The 12,900-nt window shown below is 38.4% G+C and overlaps 1 long non-coding RNA gene across 2 annotated transcripts; it reads right to left on the bottom strand.

Moving 5' to 3' along the window:
• Nucleotides 1-397: 397 nt before the first annotated feature.
• Nucleotides 398-10,341, bottom strand: LOC110179239 (uncharacterized). 2 transcript variants are annotated; one of them, XR_002319378.2, is made up of 4 exons: nt 10,193-10,341; nt 815-1,112; nt 644-753; nt 398-596 (listed from the first exon to the last, which is right to left on the bottom strand). It is a non-coding gene; the product is annotated as an uncharacterized LOC110179239 (long non-coding RNA). The 2 variants fall into 2 exon arrangements; XR_002319379.2 differs by having other exon boundaries at nt 398-589.
• Between the last annotated feature and the right edge of the window lie 2,559 nt (nt 10,342-12,900).

Raw genomic sequence — 12,900 nt, 5'->3', positions numbered from 1 at the left:
ATATTTGCATAAATAATTCAGTCAGCATAAACAGGAAGAGGAAGTTCGACCCGGAGTCCTGCTCGAAACTCAACGCTACCTGTGCAGAGCGGCCTCTGCTAGTTTTCCGCCAAGAAGAAGGTGGTCCGTCCCTGCCTGGTCCTGGGTTTTCCAGCTCTTTGCACTGCAGTTTCCGCCAGGTTGGAAAATTGCGGAAGGGAAAATGGGATACATATATATTTATATATATATGTATACTGCAGAAACTATGCAAATCGGTAGCTAAACGAGTGCCGGCATGTCCCCACTATTTGTTTTATCTTCTGATTAATGTTATTTATTATTATGGAATGCGAGAGATCCGGTTCCTGTTTACCATCACCATCGCCATCGCCATCGCCTGTCCGCTTCGCTCCACTCCAGGCTTCATTCTAATTACATTTTCATGCTTAAGCCCCCCCGTCAGTCTCGGGGTCCGTCGAAAATGCTTGCAAAATGTTTTTATTAAATTTTCCACTTGGTCTTCCATTGATGGCAAAAGCACGAAGGAGCTGGAGCGGGTACACCCACTTTATACGCCCACAATACATAAATTAAACGATATATCATGCTGACATCTTAAATATTGTTAAAAACTGTCACGTTTACGGTTTTCTTTGCTTACTCATTCAGTTGGCTCCAGCAGTGGCTTCACCTTCGCTCCAATTCCATGCGATGCCGCCTCGGATCTGTCGTGAAGGAGGACTCCTCGTTTTGGTCGGAGGATTTTCGGTCCTGACAGTTAATGGACCATAAGAAATTCAATTAGAGACGTTATGCTGCCACATCCACCTACCTCCACGGCCTCATCCTTAAGTCCTGGCTACTTGCAAAGCTGTTTTTGTTGCCTCTCCTCTCCTCCGTCTCCTTTTGTATGAGCCTCCCATTCTTCTTGTGGCATTATTTTTATTAATGATACTCTATGGCCCACTGTATTTGTCTGGTCGCATTACAAAGCCAAGCCGAAAAGAGGCCAGTCGGATGTCTGTCTGTCTGCTCCATCGCTCCATCATTCAAATCAACAATGGCCCGGGGCTGCGCCTGAATGGAAATTCCGTTTCAAAAAATAGACAGGCCGCGCGCAGGAAAGTATGCTATGAATGCGGAAAATAAATAAATGCAGAGATACGAGTACGAGGACGAGTACGTATGCGGGCGAAACTAATTAACCTCGACAGAAACACCTAGTTTGGGGTGATATTTATCGCACGGAAAAAACAGGAAAATCTAGCTGACGGAAGCACTTGAAAAAATAAATAGAAATGTAAGTAAAAAATAAATGTTTTTTTTACGGGAGTTTTGTGAATGGATGTAGGGCATGTTTTTATTTTATTTAATACATGTAACCTTTTGATGTTGAAACCATGAAAATGACTTTAAATATAATCAGCAAAATAACATTTTACTTTATTTTTTCTTTCTTCCATTTAATTAATGTATAATAATAATATAGCGTGTATAATAATCATAATAAAAAAAACCTATCTGTTGTGTTTTAAGAAAAATTGATTACAAGAGAATTTACAGCAATGATAATTACCTGAAGGGTAGAGGTAAAATTAATGGAATAAACAATAGATTTCTTTAACAAAAATAAAAACGAACTTTGGAAAACCGAAGTTTATATATCCTTTCAGCTTGAAATTGAATAAAAGGATCGAATCGGAAATCGATCATAACTTAAATTAACAATTTCGACCATTTTACATGCCACCTTTTTGAAAAAATCACAGTTTAAGAAGCTCATAACTAAGCCAAAAGAGCACTAATTTTAATTTGGAAAGCTGTCCTTTCCAAGATTTTGTTAGGCTACCAAATCTGCTTTCTTTATATAAAAGTTTAGAAAGTTCAATTTTTTGCCAATTTTTGAAAATTTAAATGATGTAACCCCTTGTAAAATTTTGAAATTTGGAAAATATTTTGAAAATTTATTTTTTAACCAAACATGACCAGATCGACTCGACTTTTGATCAAGAATGTATATGATTTACAGGGTCGCTAATGACTACTTTCCGGCGTTACAAGCTTCTGATTAAAATGTTAATATCCTGCAAATAAATCAAATTATAACTATTCTTATTTTTTCTCTGCAGGTATGTGAAACAATTCTCAGGCTCACACACACACTCCAATAAAACACACCTGGTAACTGACCGAGAAATCAAAGCCAACTGGCAATTGGCGAAACGTCAAGCGCTTTAATTAAGCTAAGCAGCGATAAGCTAAACGGCAAACAAAACTCTCTCTTTCTCAGTCCTCCCTCCACCCTTGTTCAACCGAAATCGCCGCCAGACGAACACCTGAACATCACCTGAAAAGGCGCTGACTCACCTGGCGGCTTGTTTGCCTATTTGCCTTCGTGATTCTGATGGTGATTGTGCGCTGGCGTTTGCCGGTTTCTTCGCCGCCTTCATTAGCAGCGCCCTTCGCACCTTTTCCCGTGTGCGTGGGCGCTCATTTGCATAGCACTCTCTCTCCCCACCACCGCCCTGCCCCCCTTATCGGAAAGTAATCCCCGAAAACCCACCTGAAACCCCACCTGGAACGCAAGCCATCACACACGTTAATCAAGTGCTATCGACTTCAATCTGTGCATTTGTCTTTGAGCTTTATGCGGTTATAAGTTTGGCGCAAGGAAACCGCAGAGGGTTTATACTGAGTATCTGAGAATATATATCAGACTTCCAAAAGTAAACATAGAAGAGATAAGTATAAGAACCTTCTCAACTTGATCTAAGACCTTTAAAAGTACCCCCCCAAACCCAGCTTAAGGCGAATTTATAATTCTGAATAGAACTCCGCATAAACCCAACGTATAATAGGATGAGTTGGTGTGGCCGTAATCCGGGTCAAGTGGACTCCCATAATCTCTGCTCTCCACCCTTATTATCACCCCCTATTTACGGTCCGCAATTATATGCCGTAGTCCTGGAAACTTCAAAAGCTTCGCAAACATCAGCCGGCAGACAACAAATCGATCAATCGCTGCCACTTTTGCCCGCTCCATTCGCAGCTTCGTTTTGATAGCTGCAAATTGGTTTTTCTACTTGATGCAACTGCAATGCGATACAGAAAAAAAAACTGCAAACGAAATAGCGGTGGAAAATGCCGAAGGAAAATGGTTAACTTGAGTTGAGAGGAAACGCAGACAGACCAAGGCAGGAGCAAGGAAGGAGCAGGAGCAGCAGCCAACTCAGCGACAATGAATGCCATTTATAAACCAGTCGAGTTCTGAGTAGAAATATATAGAGCAATGCAACTGAAACATACATTTTTTAGAGTCGAATAGGGAATACCTTAAGTAAGATACATTTCAAGCAAATCAATTAGGAATTATAGAACAGAGCAATCAGGACAGCAACCTGATTATATACCAGGTCATAGCAGATATTCAGCTCGTTCTTTCAAATCCCAAAGGAACACTAATAATAATATACATTTTTGAACAAAAAACCAGATTATTTGTATTATTATCTATATATTTTCTACATTTTAAAGAATTTAATAATTAAACAACACATCACAAATTGTATCATTCCCCTTTAAAGACCACATCACTTGTATATAAAACATTCAAGGCTATTCAATTACAGCATTCATGTGTGTCGCTGAAATTTGATTGATTACCGCCAGTCAGTCGTCCATTTAAATGGAAAACATCAACAGAATTTTTCCAGCTACCCGAAAATCGCTACATACCCTTCACAACTCCAAAATGGAAGAGATCCTGAATGCTGTGCAGTGCAAACACTTCACACTTCACAGCATTGGCATTTCAATTATGGCCGAAAGCAAAGTAAACTACTTAGCGGAAAGTGGCAAACGAGCAGGAATGCTGTGCTCTGCTCTGTCCCATTATTATTTAATATATGAAGCAGTTGCCTTCGGTATTTATAAATTATAAATATTATTGCATCGCCACTGATTTTCAATTACAGCTTGGCGTCAAACTATCCCCGATAAGAGTTCGCCATTGTTGCGGTCCAACCAACATCGTTAGATTTGTTCAGTCAACTGAACCCAAATTCGAATACTTCAATTAAACAAAATGTTCGACTCGATAAGCAGACCGGCACCCAAGTTCCCATAATGTGGCTGTCGTAGCAGAAACGCAAAAGGAGGAGAGGACTCATAAAAAGTATATAAGAAGGAAACCAATATTTCTGGCAGTTCGATGGTTAGTTGTGCCCTCGGATTTTACGCTACAATGGAATCTGTGGCTTGATGGAACCGGAGTCAGTCGTCCTTCAATAATCCCTGGCGCTTTTTCTAAATATCCTTTTTTGCTATGCACTCTAATGCACTGCATTGTCCTTTAACTGTGGGATATAGGGGTTGTATTATGGTAATTTATCATATTAGAGAGAGCTTTAAAGTTGTTTTATCTATTATTTTAAATATACGGAAAATTATTACTATAGTTGCTAGTCAGAACACTTCCCGAACTTTATGTAATCTCTTAAAAGTATTGCATAGTAATAATCCTTCTCTCACCAAAACTAAATAGAGAAACTTCCTACATAGTCCACCATTTGAAAATTGCTCTGCTTAAATTCTCTCCAACAATTAATAAACATCCACAAATGCCAGAACTGAAATATATTCCTTTGGCATGCCATATAATGCAGTCAGTAGTTTCCGGCTTGCCATTCCCCCAAAAACTTGCAACCCAAATATGCACAACAACCTCCTACCAGGCCCCGTTTCGCCCACATCCATTACATGTTTCCACTTAGTACATTTTCACCAACTATTTCAATTTGCATAGGAAAACATTTAGCAGGCCAAAAGCCTTTGTAAGCTTCTTCAACTTAATTGTGTTTATTTGCACTAATGAAAGTTTAATGTTTACCCTTAATGTCCATCCTTTTGAAAAGAGTTAGGCAAGGTTGTTAAGTCGCCGCGTTCAATTGTTTTCTGATTGACCAAAGACAGTTGAAAAATGTATATATTATATCTTTTTTGTTAGTTACTAACTTTACCTTTGATATATAGATTAAAAAGCGCACATTTTCTGACCACAAATTCCCTCGAAAGTGGAAAAAAGTTAACTTTGCTTCCGCGTAATTGCGCATAACTCTCGTTTATGGTACGATGTGCAAAAAGTTTCAAGTACTGAAACAGTACAGAGCTACATTTATGTATTGTTCAAAATGCCATAGTTAGTTTTATGTTTTATATCCTCACAAAAAGTGCATGCAAATCGAGGTGTTCTTTAGGGGAAAAACAGTCAGTAGTTTGCATCTTATTTATGTAGCCTTGGCTTTGCTAATTGACAGCAGCCAAAAATATATTGTAAACATTTTAAACGAAAGCTCAAATTTAATTTACTTTAAAAGCTATTTACTATATATAAAAAGAACCATCTTTTATGCAAAGAAAGTTCGTTTTGTTACTTAACTTACTGTTTTAACAATTAAAAGGAAGGCAATGTTACATTTTATTTCATTTAAATAAAACTATTCAACATTTCCGAATAAAAAGCACCTGAAGCAAATCGTAAAAATAAACCAAAATTCTCTTGCCAAAAACAACTGACAAAGGAATTATTTGAAGCATTTGAAAGCCAAGTTTATTAAACGAATACTTCGATCTCCATTACTTGCCATATCTCTGCCTAAAACATTTGCTTAAAATTGAAATCCGATTTTACCTCTTGGCCAATAGCAAACACACACTCAGTTAGCAGCTGCCGGAGGATATGGAAAAACTTGAAATTGTTGCCGATAAAAGGAAAAGTGAACAACAATTGCTGGAACTTTTAATGGCTGTCCATTTAAGCCAATTGAAGCTGGCCAGTATCTGTCTGTATGGCATTTATAATATGCCTTTGTGCCCGCCCAGGGCATGGAGCTGGAAGCACAAAGATGACCCTGCGTTTGGGGCATTGTATAATGAAACCAAAATTGAAACCAGCAAAGCAACGCAGCCACAAAGCAAGAATCAATTGAAATCAACATATGCGCCAGGAGTGGGCGAGGGCGAAAATCATTGCCAGTGCAATTGCCAGCCGGCCGCATGCAGACTCCTGTGGTAAATTCGCAATTACCAAAGCCCCCGATGCAGTTGCCAATGCAGCAGGTCCTGCCACTGCAACTGCAACTGCAACGGCAACAGCAACAGCAACGGGAAAGGCAACTGCTGCTGGAACAACTTCAGCTGCAGCAGGACATGCAGCGGAACTGGGGCATGCGGGCTTAATGCGCACTTGAATATTTCATTTTGCGACGGCACTAACTGGTCAACCGAGTGGCCCATAGACCAAAGACCACCATCCACCACTGGCGGCCAGTGACCAGGACCTACAGATCCTTGGACTGTAGTAGTATTCCGACTGCCCAGTTACCGAGGGGCATAACAATGACAGCCAACAATGGTAACAAATAAGCCCAAAAATAAACAGGATCCCCGGCTAAACAAATAACAGTAAATAACAGCAGCAGCAGCCACATGAAATGCGACAGTGTGTGTGTGTGAGTGTGTGTGTGTGTGTGGCAGACAATAGCTCATAAAATTACGTTTATGCGAAAGAAATAAGAAAATGGCTTAATTTAATAAACACTAAAACCTAGACACATTTAGAATGCAATAACATATGGCATTTACATTTGACGTCCTTTAAATTACAGAAACTGAAAATTCTTATTTATATTCAGATGATACATAAAACTCAACAGATTACTCAATTTCCTTAGAATCTTTTTGGCTTTTATCTTAAGCCACCAAGTGCTAGTCATTTAATAAAAGCCAAACCACTCTCCTCATAAAAATGAACACCTGTTCTGTTGAAATTTATTACGTATACGCCCTGTTATCCCCCCTTCAAAAATGCTGATGAATATTTCAAGCTCAGCAGGACCCTAATTCAGGATTCCACGAAACCCTTAGCTAATCCTTCAGATAAATGTGAACTCTCAGCGACGCATAAACACTCGCTTAGCACATCCCGGCCAAATGGTGCACTAATCGCCTGTGCATTGGCTCCTCGTCCTTCGGCCCGGCAACATTTCCCTTCTGTTCACATTGTTGGCCGGCTGGCCGAAGGAAGGGGCGGAAAAAAAAACTTTGCATAAAAACGGGTTACTATGTGTATGTGTGTGTGTGTGTGTTAGTTTGGCCAGATACTGGCCCAAAATGGGTCAATGGAACTTTAGAGGAAGAGCCACGGTAAGAGAGAGAGCTGCAGGCACCAATCTCCGCAGCCATCGCCAGTTCCATGTAATCGTTGCAGCAAATAAATTTCAAATGCTGTCACATAAATTCGAATGTTCTGTTCTGCTGTTCATTTTTTTTTTTTTGAGCGCTTTGTTGCGCTGGACAGCGTTGTAGCTAAAATTAAATTTGACTGCACATTGTTAATAGGTCTGCAATGTGCCCATAAATGCCCCATAAATTAGTCTGGGTCGCAGGAGCACTACCACTGCGATAAGGCTAATGAAATATGAGAAGAACAACCAAAGGGATAGCCTAATATTTTTTTGTTATATTTCTTTTTTGCGCCGCCAGGACGCAGCTGGAAAGTATGCAACGCCTAGGCCAGTTAATTACGATCCTGCCTCGCTCACACACACGCACACGGACACAAAGGAGGCAGCCCCGAGGAGCGAAGGCAAGAAGAAACGAACACACAAAGAAATCACTTACTGTCATAATCAAATTGGCCAACTCGACTAAAGTTTGGCATAACTTGAATGCGCTTATTAAATTTATTTGCCCTCAAAAAGACAAACTTTGACTACGTTTGGCCCTTCGTCCTGAAATTGGCGACGTAGCCTCAAGTGTTTCTCCATCTTTCGTGCACTGAGAGAAGCTTAAAAGGTTTTATTCTTGTAATTTATTCATCTCTAGAGACTTGAAGCACTAGTTCGTAGTAGCTAAATGGTATATTGTGAATAAATCACTTGATTTGGCATACATTTTACATTTAAAATAGCTTTACCTTGTCATACAAGTTACAATGTATTTTATTTTATTCTTTACTTGACTTTTCAAACTCACTGCTCCGTGTGTACACATAGACTTTTAGGGCCAAAAGTTGTGTTGGCAAAATTTAAGGTTATCCACCTGCAAAAATCAATAGGCCAAATGACAGAAGCCCCGGCAACATGAGGCAAATAAGCCTTGGGCCTTTAAATAACAGTTCTACCCTGTTGACTTTCGTCAGGTTCGTGCATATGGGCTAGGTAGTATAGATGTGGAAAAGACGGGGGGATTTTCCACGGGGGAAAAGTGGGTGTAGAAAGTTTGCCAACTCTATCATTATTTGCGCAATTTCAGCTTAGTGCGGATATTTACAGAGACGACGACGACGTCTGGCTTGATTTGCCTGCTATTTCTGTTTTAATTATGCCAACTAAACATTAACGCTCGTGTTAAGCAGACTTACAGGGAAGTCTCGAGGGAAGGAACAAGAGTCGAAGCAATTTATTAATGCATGTATGTGTCGTGTATATCAACTGTACGTCCCAGCACCTGACACCTACACAACCCCTTGTTAGAGTCACTCTGCCAGCTCGCTGAATTTGAAATATTTGTAATAAACTGATTTAATTACTTGACAAGTACGTGTCTACACCGATTGTATACAATTAGAGGGAGACAATTGAGTTCATAGTTTAAAATTAATTGAGTTGATTGAAATTCGAAATATTCATTGGTTAAACGAAGCATTAAATGTGAGAAGAAATCGTCCTTTTTCCCACCTTCATTGATATTTATTGATTGATTGACTGATGACAGCTTGCACTTGGGGCTAGTTTGTTTATATATAATTTAATTTATAAAATATCTAATTTACTTAAAGTGTTCTATGAGGTGGGGTCATAATATTTCACAAATAATTAACTTTTCATAACCTTTGGCCTTCTTGCAAATTCAATTAGCTTACTAATTTCGCAATCACAGAGATAATAGTATTCTATTCGAACAAACCGAAACAATTTAAATTAATTGTTTGCATATTTGAATTTGTGGTCAGTTGGCTAAAAAGCCAACTGGCTAAATAAGTAATATACGAATTGTTCTTTTTGTTTTTGTTGCTAATCAGTTGTTGTTTGCCCCGTGGAAGTGAAATCCAATAAAGTACAACTACGCATTAATTAAAATGTATTCATTTATGTGGCTTGAGTTTTGCAAACACTAAACATTACATTTTATAGAGAATCAGATAGTATATAAATTCAGGGAAGGAAACAGGAACCGAAAACCAAACAACAAGTCAACGAAAATGATTGCCATTACTGTATGTAAATTATGCAATACTCATTTTATTTCGATACAAATAATTTATTGCAAATAAATTGTTTGAAAATGGTTTTATTGCATGTTAAATAAATTGCATTAATTCATTAATTAATGCAGTTCCTACCGCAAAAACACGCTTTAAGAGTAACTATTAGAGTGGCATTTAAAAGCGAAATCAACAAGTTTCCCGTGTGTGTTAAGCATATTTTCCTTTTTCCGACGATGAGACAAGCATTTGTGTCATATTATGAATATTACGTGTATTTTAAATAAAATGAAACACATACACACAACCGCGTACCCAGGAAAAGCTGTGATAATGGAGCGACGCTTATGCAAATTTTCTAGTTTCGCTTGTTTTCCGAAAACTTACCCTCCCACACACATACATATGCACATATATAAATATAGGAGGAGACACTAATGCAAACATTTGCCGCCTTTTAGCAGCATAATTTTCACATATATATGTAGGCGGAGTACAAAAGAAAAGCGTGTGTTTATGTTTCGGATGCGTTGCAAAATGACATCCTGTCACATTTCCCGACCGCTGTGCGTGTGAGAGAGTGTGACATACACACATGCACACATACACGGACACACACACATACCCTGCCAGCATCCGGCGCCAACTTCACGTGTTTTATATGTGCGTGTGGGTGCGTGATTCTCAACTGTCAGTCCCGTCGATCCTGGTATCCTTGCGTCGTTCGTCCTTTGCCACGTCACTCCCGGCTGAGGGGAAACGGCAACAGCTGCTCGACAATCGCACGTTTTATTTAAATTTCACGCACCCATACTTGGGGAAAATAAAAAACCAGAACAGTGGGTCGATTTTCATGGAAATTGGGAAACGAATAAAGATCAAAGACTTTTCATAAAAGTGTTTTTTTTTATATGATATTACATGACAGTTTGTCTAACAACTCACAGTTTAAACTCATAGCTCAGTCAATTATGCATTAATGCATTAATTTTAATTCGGAAAGCTGTCCTTTACTATTTTTTGTTTGGCTAATAAGTCTGCATACTTTATTTAAATTTTAAGAAAATTCAAATTTTTGCTCATTTTTGACAATTTTAACAATGTAACCCCTTATACAATTTTGTAAAAATTTTGAAAATTTATTTTTTCTACCGGAAATGGCTAGTTTAACTTTTCTATTATTGCTGATCGAGAATATATATAATTTATATAGTCGGAAATGACCCCTTCGCTGCATTAAATGCTGCTGACTAAAATTATAATACCCTGAAAGGGTAGAATACATGGCGTATACTTAACGTGAAACCCCTAAAATTAAGTATACGCCATGTGTCTCTTAGGAGAATACAATATAGAATTTTAATAAGTTGTTCCATTTAAAGAGCTAGTTGAGCAAAACAAACTTATGTTTAAATAGATTTATTAAATGTAGCTAATAATATTTATTTTAACCTATTAAACCCTGAATTTCAACCACTATGCAATGAGGCAGGTTAAATGAACAAATTGCCCCCCACGCCCTTCGTCCAGCCGGAAATTTCTTTCATCAGACACATACACACATGTGCTCACCGGCTGGAGTTTTATACACATTTAATGAGACAATATTGAAATTAACATTATTTTTTATGATTTTGATTTTATAAGTAGGCACTTTGGGCTGTCATAAAAGGCCCGGAAAACGGATGCACAGGATGTTGGGATGTGCGCGCGTATACGTATTTATAGCCGGTCTTTTGGAAAATAAGGGAAATAATAAAACGGCGAAATGGCCCAGTGAACGTAGAGAGCTCGGGCTAATCCCAAACAAGATTGTCTTGCCGCTTCCTAGGCCATTTCAAGGCCTAGAATTCTAATAAAACGTAAGCTGTGAAATGAATGGTCGGTCTCTGGCGTATGAGTAATATCTCATCAATTTGTCCCGTTCAGATTATAATTCCCCTAATAAAGTCATGCATCAATTTAAATCAACTTGCTGTGGGGATCGGCACCAGCTCTCGCACACACACAGGACACTTCCCCGGATGGACATAAATTATATGCATAAAATTTTAATGCGACCTGCCATGCACAGGACTCAGTGTGGCAATTTGGCTAAGTAGTGGCAAAGGCCACAGGACGGCCTTTGTGCCGAACCGCAAACTGCCAACAATTGGCTGCATAATAACTGGGAATCGTTACTGTAAATACTATATATCGGATATATGCGCATATACAAATATATGCACTATATCTGCATAGAAAGGCGGCGGGCCGAATTTTGTAAATTAAATTAATTGCTTTGGCTGCAGGTTGTCAATAGTTACGCCAGCTCCACCCAGTCGACCGTTTTCAAAGTGGCTTAAAGCCTTAAATGCAATTATTGTAATTAGGCCGCATCAAAGTTAATTAAATTTCCGTTTATGAAATTCGATTGGATGTGAAATTATCAACGGAAATGGGTAAAAAAATGTATATCATGAACAAGCACCTCAAACGGGGGAAATTAATGTGACAAAATTTAATGTAATCTTTGCAATATCTGGAAAAGGTAATTTATTTAAATAAACATAATTCAACTTTAAATAATCAAAATAAGCTGCTAAATATTCACAAAATATAATACAGAAAATAAGGTATTACCCTTTAGTAAAGTAACTGAAATTCCCAAAGTTCCTCTCTTTCTCTCTCTCAATTTCTATTATTTTCCAAGCAGCTTTCGTGAAACATCTGCGAAGCCCACATATGAGATTTTCTATAAGCACATTGCTGTGGAAAAACTTTCCGCACCGTGCGGTTTTTGTGGAGGAAAACCCCGGCAGATAAATTCAATGACATTCCTGCAAGGACAACGCCACGCACTCACGTTCATAAATGTAATGCAATTTCGAGTTGAACTTTATTTAATTGAGTATTTCGGTGTTAAGGTTGTCCCCGCCGCCACACAATCTCACCCAGGGATTCCAGCACAGAGCAGACATGTCAGTTTTATGAGAATAGTTGGAGCTTTGTCGGAGTTTGCGTTTAATTTCGAGGAGCAGCAGCTACGACGACGGGATCAGTTCGAAAGCCGCCACCAGGAATGGACCCAAACCCACATCCAGATATGTATGCGGATATGTATGCTAGGCAATATTAATCTGTTATATAGAATGGATTCTCTCGACTGGATTCTTCTCTGAAGCCGAAAAGTGTTCCATTATTATTGCAATTGGTATTCCGAGGCAGTAGGAGACGACTGCAAGCGGATTGCAAGTGCATCAGTTTGTAATGTTGGCCATAAATACCCGGAACAACTTGCGGTTGGGCCATAAAAAATGCTCAACAATAAATAAGAAAGGACGAGAAAGAAGGCATTGGTTTAGTCACGACTATGTTATTACCCGGATTTTAATGTAACTTGAAAATGATATACATATATAGTAATTTTTAAATGTGTTTAGTTGCCTAATAAAATTAGGTTCTTCCTTAATACATATTTATAAATATTCCTCACATAGTTTATTGGAATTATGTATTCAAAATATAGTAGTTTTAACTTTAGAACTTAATTAATGTAGTTTTAAGTCATATGCAACTATTTGTAACATATTTTAAGTATCTAAAAAACCAATGTGTATAAGTTGCAGTTTTCACAATATACTGTGATATTAGTTTCCTATTTCCTTACCATC

This window comes from Drosophila serrata, unplaced genomic scaffold, assembly GCF_035046125.1.
Source record: "Drosophila serrata isolate PLE 108 unplaced genomic scaffold, ASM3504612v1 contig_184, whole genome shotgun sequence".
Classification (NCBI taxonomy): domain Eukaryota; kingdom Metazoa; phylum Arthropoda; class Insecta; order Diptera; family Drosophilidae; genus Drosophila; species Drosophila serrata.
Note: the sequence above shows the minus strand (reverse complement) of the source record. Positions and strands in the feature narration are given on the sequence as shown.